Raw genomic sequence first — 7,949 nt, forward strand, 5'->3', positions numbered from 1 at the left:
TTAGCAGTATGGAGATTCCTCAGAAAACTTGGAATGGAACCACCATTTGACCCAGTTATCCCACTCCTCTGTTTATTCCCAAAAGACTTAAAATGAGCATAAAGTGATGTGACCGCATCAATGTTTATAGACAGAGAGGAGTGAAGGAAGGGGAGGGGGCAGGGATATAAGGAGGATAGTAGAATTAATCAGACATTATCCTATGTACATGTATGACTATATGACTAGTGTAATTCTACATCATGTACAACCAGAAGAATGAGAAGTTATACTCCATTTGTGTATGATGTGTAAAATAAATTCTACTGTCATATATTACTAATAAGAACAAATTTTTTTTAAATGGTGTTGAGAGACATTACACCATGTAGATCCACTATGAAACTGCACAGAATTTGGTGTCACTTTTTCCTATTGTTCTTGATCTGTGCTAAGCACTTCCTACCCTTCCTCAAAACTCTACTCTTGGCACTTCTACATAACCCTTCATGTACCACAACATTCCTTCTTTGAGCCTTTCAAAAACTCCTCTTTGAAATATAGTACATTTATATAATGGAGTATTATTCAGCTATAAAAATGAATGAAATCCTATTATTTGTGGAAACACAGATAGAACAGGAGTGCATTATATTAAATAAATAAGCCCAGCATAGAAAGACAAATACCTTATGTTCTCACTTATTTGCAGAAGCTAAAAAAGATTGATAGAATGGTTGTCACTATCGGCTAGGAAAGGGGGAAGCATAGAGAAAGTTCAGATAGAGAGAGATACCAAAACACAGTTAGCTAGAAATTAGTTCTAGTCTTCTTTTTTATAGTAGGGTTACTATAGTTCACAACAATTTATAATATTTTTATAAAAACCTATAAGGGAGGATTTTGAAGTTTTCCAACAAATATTTAAAGAGATGTAAAGACTAATTCCTCTGATTTGATCATTACATGGTGTATTCGCAAATCAAATTACCATGCTGTACCACAGAAATATGTACAATTATTGTATTGTCTATTTTAAAAGGAACTATAACAATATATATCAAGAATTTTCATGTAGGGGCTGAGGCTATAGCTCAGTGACAGAGCACTTGCCTGGCACCTGTGAGGCACTAGGTTGGATCCTCAGCACCACGTAAAAATAAATAAATAAATAAAGGTATTGTGCTCATCTACAACTAAAAATATTTTTTAAAAAAGAATTTTTATGTAAAAAAAACAAAGCAAAACTCCTTTTATTCGGTTCCCTCATTGCTGGTGTTGAGTGCTCGGCCCTTTGCTTTTTCTCTCCTAAAGCATATACTTTTTTTCAGGGACTTTGGGTTCTCACAGCTTTCCTTTTCACTTCTCCTCTAGCACATTGTCCAAAGCCTTAGCAGCTTTCACAGTCACTCTCCCTTAGGTTCAGTGAATTTCTGCCAGTTTCTTTTCCATTATCCTGTTCAAACTTCTCATCTCTTCTGGAGCCCCATTTACCACCCAGTCAGTTTCTATAATTCTCCCTTGACATTTTGTACTGGCAGCTCCCCTGACCATCTACATCACTTATTAGATGCCATATCAACATTTGTATTCTCTCCATAGTATTGTTTCTTAATCTATCTCTCTAAAATCTCACCAGTGCCCATTTAGGGTAAGCTACTAATAATACATCCTCACTCAGACTCCCAAAGCTTGGCTACCCTGACAGGCCTATTGGAGGAGGAAACACTCAATAAACTTCAAATCTTTCACATCAGCCTTCTTTTTACATCTCTAAGTTTTCTTCTAATTATTTTCAATAGGAAATTCTTTATTTAGAAGTCAGTCTTCAAAACCAAATTCATCTTCCTCCTCATTCACTGGGATCCACTTTCCAAACATCCCCATTAGGAACTCCATTATCTCAGATATTTGGTATAACATGTTTGAATCATATTCAATTCACTTCATATAAATAAAATGTCCAATAAGTGAGCCAGTCACTTCATTTCTTCCTTGAAATATCTCCATGATTCAGTCCATCAACTCCTCACATGCAGATTAACCTCTTTGTTTGTAGCTCTTCTTGACCCTAATTTGCTACTTTATAAAGCTCAGGAAACCTCACATCAAAGTGCAAGGGTCATCAACACCAAGAAGATAAAGGAGCTGAAAAGGCGAAAAGTACCCAAAGTACCAGCAAATCAGGGACTTGATTCTCCTTCCTTACATTCATTCACTCAACAAAAATATTTTGATCATGGATTATATGCTGGTTATTTTATATATATATTTTCACAAGTGAAAAAAGACACACTTTCTGTTTAGTACCTATGGCCTAGGGTAGAAGACAGAGAGTAATCAAGAAAATAATCACATAAATAATGTTTTAAAGAAAGGTATATAGTGCTATGAGGACATGTAAAAGGGAGAAGTGGCCCCTTCATGGAAATCATCTCTAAGAGAAATCTGAGCTGACAACTAAAAAATCATAGAAATGAACTGGTATTTGTGTGGGAGAAAAGGTTTGGGAACACATAACATTCTTGTTCAAGGAAGTAGCAAAAGACTTGTATAAATAGTTGGATGCCACAAAAAGCAGAAAGGTACAAGGCAAGGTTAGGGAAATGGGCAGGGATGGAACTATGATTATCTTGTGGTGGTCATAAAGATTCACTACTCAGCTTTTCTGCCTTAGGCAATCATAGATGACTGATAATCTGAGCTGTCCTTCTACTGGATATACTGATAATGAAACCAAACTTCCCCTGGTTTTTGCTAGCCAATAACTAAGCACAGGCATAGGGGAATGTGGACAAGGGAAACAACTAACATAAAACAGTATATTATTTTAATGGCAAGTTTGGTTCAAAGACCCCTGTTGGCCTTGCCAAAGCTTCCTCAAAACTTTGCTGCAATCTGAGTCTCCTCCTGTCTAGTCCTCCTTCCTTTTCCCTCTTTCACAGGTGATAGACCTGCAGTTCTCTCACATTCTCCATCTCCCATTTATTCTTTTTCTTTTAGTTGTATATGGGCACAATGTCTTTATTTTATTTTATTGCTGAGGGAACGCAGTGCCTCACACATGCTAGGCAACTGCTCTACCATTGAGCTACAATCCTAGCCCTCCCATTTATTCTTAATAGTCTTTCCTCCTAATAAATATTTTTCATAAATAATCCCATCATAGCATCTCCTTCTTAGAGAACTTGAACTAATTGTTGGGTATGTTGGGATTTTGGTTTCTATTTCAAGAGTAATAGGAAGTTATTGGAGTATTTTAAATTCTAGATCGACATGATTGGGTTTATGTTTTGAGGGAAAAAGCATTTCTGGCAGCAGTATAAGGAACAGATTGAATGTAGGCAAGTGGATGTAGGAAGACCAGTTAATTATCTTTGTCAGTAGTCTAGATGAAATGGTGATGACGGGATTAGCCTTATGGAGATGGCAAGAACTGAATGAATTTGACAGATGTTAAGAATGTAAAGCCAATGCTCTCTCCTTCCCTCTGCTACACTCTTCCACCATGTTGTTACAATCTCACCTGGAGCCCTGAGGAATGGAACTGGACTGCCTTGGTCCTGAATACCCTTCACTGTCCATGACCCACCTGATAGAGAAGAGGACTTTGGGATACTTCCCCCCAATTTTTTTTTTAAGTTGTTGTTGGACACAATACCTTTATTTTATTTATGTATTTTTATGTGGTACTAAGGATCAAACCCAGGGCCTTGCATGTGCTAGGCAAGCACTCTTATCGCTGAGTCACAACCCCACCCCTAATTCCGACAACTTTGCCCGCTTTCAGCGGGAAGCAGCTTAAAGATGTTGTCACTCGTTTTTTCCACAGAAATGAAATGTGGAAATTGACAGTGGGGAAATATAACAGTGGTCCATGTTTTGTTGTGAATATAGCCCTTACTCCTCTGCCACTGTAACTGATTTTTTAAATGGACATGTTTCTTTCTCTTCCTCTCTCCCTGTTCCTCCCTATTCTTTCCTGCTCCCTAATATCAGAGGAAATAGAATTACCTTTCTTCCCCACCATAGGAATGAAGTAATCCAGACTTTGGAGATGGTACCAGAAGATCTCAGAAATAATTATCTCCCAAATTAACAGGTGAATTACAACTCCAGCAGACCAATAAGAGAAAATGTGGAATGTAGCCTTTGAATCACCTCTTTAAAAGTTGCCTGTTCCTGATGATGGGCAGAATATGCCTCTGGGACAGGAGTCCCCGGTGTTTCTCCTCCCTTTTCTCAAAACAAAACAAACCTGGTGGGTTAGTGGCAAATATCCAAAACTGCTGTGTTTCACAGAGTTTTAATGTTTCATAAAATTCTAATATAAAATTTCTGGAGACAAGTTGAAACTATAACTGGTGTGTCCTAAACCCCCCATCTCGACTTTCTTCCACTGCCTTATGGCTTTTAGGCATCATTGGACATGATCCTCTAGGTTCCCATGAACTTATGATGGTCACTATTTGTCATATATTGTTGGAAGGATTTATTTTTATTTCCACCCTATGTAAAAATTTTATCTAATATCCCTCTGATTGCTATATTCTCCTAATTATGTCCCTCCCTCGCTGTATACTTGTGTTTTTAATTAAATTTAATTAAATAATTAAGTAAAGAGGAAAAAAATGTAAAGCCAATAATACACCACAATGCACAATAGACGGAATAAGGCAAAGGTCATTATCAAGAGTGACTCTGAAGGTCCTACCTCGTGCCCCTGGGTAGATGGTGTCACTGAGTGGGGCAACACCAACAGAGGTGTATGTTTTAAGGCAGTCATAAGTCTGAAGTGCTGTTGAGATATCCAAATGAAGCTGGCTGGAAGGCACTTGGTTGTCTGAGTCTAGAGCTCAAAGAAGGGATCTAAGCTGGAAGTATCAATTCGTGGTTCAAAGTATGTAAACAGAAATAACATTATTTCATTTAAAGATGCTGCGGAAGTGGATGAAATCACCCAAGAAACAAAACCTGAGTGAAAACAGCCTGGGATTGAACTTTGAGGTATATCAATATGCATGATGAACTGCATAAGTGACCAAAAAGAAGCAACTAGAGTTATGGGAGAAAATCTTTCATTTTAGTACTTGTAGTACTTATTTCTGTGAAACAAATCACTCCAGAATTTAGTAGCTTAAAACAACCATTTTACTGCTTACAATTTCATGAGTGAGCAATTCTGGTCAGTCTCAGGTTAAATGATTCTTCATTATCTTACCTGAGGTCACTTGTGCAACTATAATCATCAGGTGCCTTAGCTGGGGCTGGATGATCCCAGATGGCCTCACTTACAAGTCTGATGCCTCAGCTGAGATGCTGGAATGACTGAGATAGCCAGACCTCCCTCCATGTTTTCTCTCCCCTTTGCTCTCATCCTCCAGGAGGCTAGCCTGGTCTTGCTCATATAGAAAAGGTAGCACTCCACAAGGACACACCCCAGTGCAATGAAGGTCATATTGCCTGATATTCTTATTAGGCAAAATTCAGCATCAATGTGGGAGGCAACTATGTAGTTCTCTCCATATATATAAAACATTGTGTGTTTGGTGTTCGGGATCAAACCCAGGGCCTCAGGCATGCAAGGCAGACACTACCTCTGAGCCATATCCCCAGCCCCGTATGCTTTATTCTTGCTACATCTCTGTCTGAGATCTTTTTCCCATGTCTCAGCCTTCTCTGTCCATCTAATTTTAACCATCTTTATACATCCCCTACCCCCTTCCATAGTCCTTCAGCAACACCAACATTTGGCCAATTCTAATCTCAACTTCCCCATGAAGACTCCTTAGATTGATCCTGCCTTCATCAGTCTATAAATTCCTATTGATCTAATAATTGTACCTAATAGTTTTAAACCTAATCATATATATATTGTACATTATCTAATTGTGCATATTTTTACTATTGGTCTTACATGGCCCTTTTTTTTCCCACAACTGGACTGTAAAGTCCTTGAAGAAAGGAACTGTGTTCTATACCTCTTTAACACAATGTCATATAATGTCCTATAAACATGAACAGTGTTCTCAATAATGTTTCCTTCTAACAAAGAAGACTCCCTGCAAGTAAGGAGGTCATTTGTATAGACTGTGGATACCATTTCAAGCTGAAGTGCAGGGTACTGGGGAAAAACAGTGAACAGGCTCCCAATTTGTTATTGTTGTTGTTATTTGGGGGGTTTGTTTGTTTTTGAATTTTAGTGGGGCAGAAGGTGGTCAGGAAGTTGACCTTTAGATTGAAACTCAAATGATGAGTAAAACTGGCCCAAAGACAGTAAGGTATGAAGGAGTCTCAGGCCAAGAATGTAGACAAAGAGGAAAGAGACAATCTTAATCTTTAGGAACTTTAAGTATAGGACTTAAATATGAGACTTGCTATTTAGAGGACAGTAAGAGAGGAGCAATAGTGAGATTGGAAGTTATGGGCTTCAATTCTGAAAAGGCCTTCCTTGAATTATCCCTGCAAAAATCTTGTTGAAACAGAATACTCCTTATGGTGGTATTTAAAGAGAAAGGTCCTTAGAAAATGTGATTAGGTCATGAGGGCTCTTCCCTTGTAAATGGGAATAATGCTCTTACAGCAGAGTCTTGAGGGAGTAGAGAGCCCCTTCTGCCATTTGAGGACATGTAGAAGCCACCATGTATGAGGAACAGTCCCTTCCCAGACATTGAATCTACTGACACTTTGATCTTAGATTTTCTAACCTCCAGAATGTCAGCAACAAATCTCTGTTGTTTGTAAATTACCCAATCTAAAGTTTTTTTTTTATTATTATTATAGAAGCCCAAATGGAATAAGATGATCTTCTTTTGTGTTATCCATGATGCTGTTTTTGCAGGTAAGGATTAGTCCACTTTCTGAGGACCAATGAAGGAACCCTACATGAGAGGTCAGGATGGGGCCAGAGAAGTTGAGAGAAAAATCCATGTGGTTACTATTTCTTCAACTGCAAGACTCTAGTGTTATATACTGTCATCTTTGTTTAATCCTACAGGAAAGGCCTGCAAAGGGACTTTAGCCTTAGCCTATATATACCTGGAAAAACTGATGAAGACATCTTTGAAAATGAGATCAGGGATACTTTTATCTCATCTCAACTTGTAAAACTGTGTAAAATCATGTAGTTGAGTGACAATTATTATGTTGGACTCAACCTCAAACAGTGATTAAAAAAATTATGGGCTTTGTTCCTATGCAATAGCCTACTCAAACACTATGGTTAGTGAAAAGTAATTTTTACAAGCAAGTCACCAAACAAATACTTCTCTGTGTGTGATTTTTAAAATAAAAATAGCTACACTCCCTAATCAGCCTACACTACTAATTAGTCCTTTCTCAAATCTTGTAAATGGTTAGTCAACTTCATTTTAGAAAAGGCCAGCTGTTTGTGGAAAACTTATGAGAAGAAAAAGATAAAAATAAGTTTACTCCACCAAACTGTTTTTATGTAGGCTCCCAGTGAGACAGCAAGCACTTCAGTGATGCATCTAACATAGAATTTTCTTTAGACATATCTGAAGCTCTAATAAGCCATGTCCTACTGTGGGAGTAAATTAATCCCAAATACAAGTTAGGCATTTTACAAAGTACATTAACTCTTTCAAGTCTCCTAACCATAAAATAAATAACCTAGAAAAGCCATTAATGGTTAAATTGAATTGAATTGAGGTCAAGTGAAACATTCCTAGTTAATAGTGATCATTTGGGGAAATATAAATGTGCTCCCAAATGACCTATTTATATTTAAATAGTTGAGAAGTGACAGAAAATAGCTTATTGTATTTGTTAGGGATCTTCAGCCTGTTTTTCCAGCCTTATTTCCTCTTTCAATGATTAATTCAGTGAATCAGTCAACATTGGAGGCTTTGCCTTGCCTCCCTGCTAAGAATTCTCAGGCATTTTCAACTGTGAGGCCATATAACAGAAATTAAGTTCATAAAGGCAATTTCCTGTGTAGTTAGCTGTGG

The sequence above is a fragment of the Callospermophilus lateralis genome, chromosome 6 (genome assembly GCF_048772815.1).
Source record: "Callospermophilus lateralis isolate mCalLat2 chromosome 6, mCalLat2.hap1, whole genome shotgun sequence".
Lineage (NCBI taxonomy): Eukaryota > Metazoa > Chordata > Mammalia > Rodentia > Sciuridae > Callospermophilus > Callospermophilus lateralis.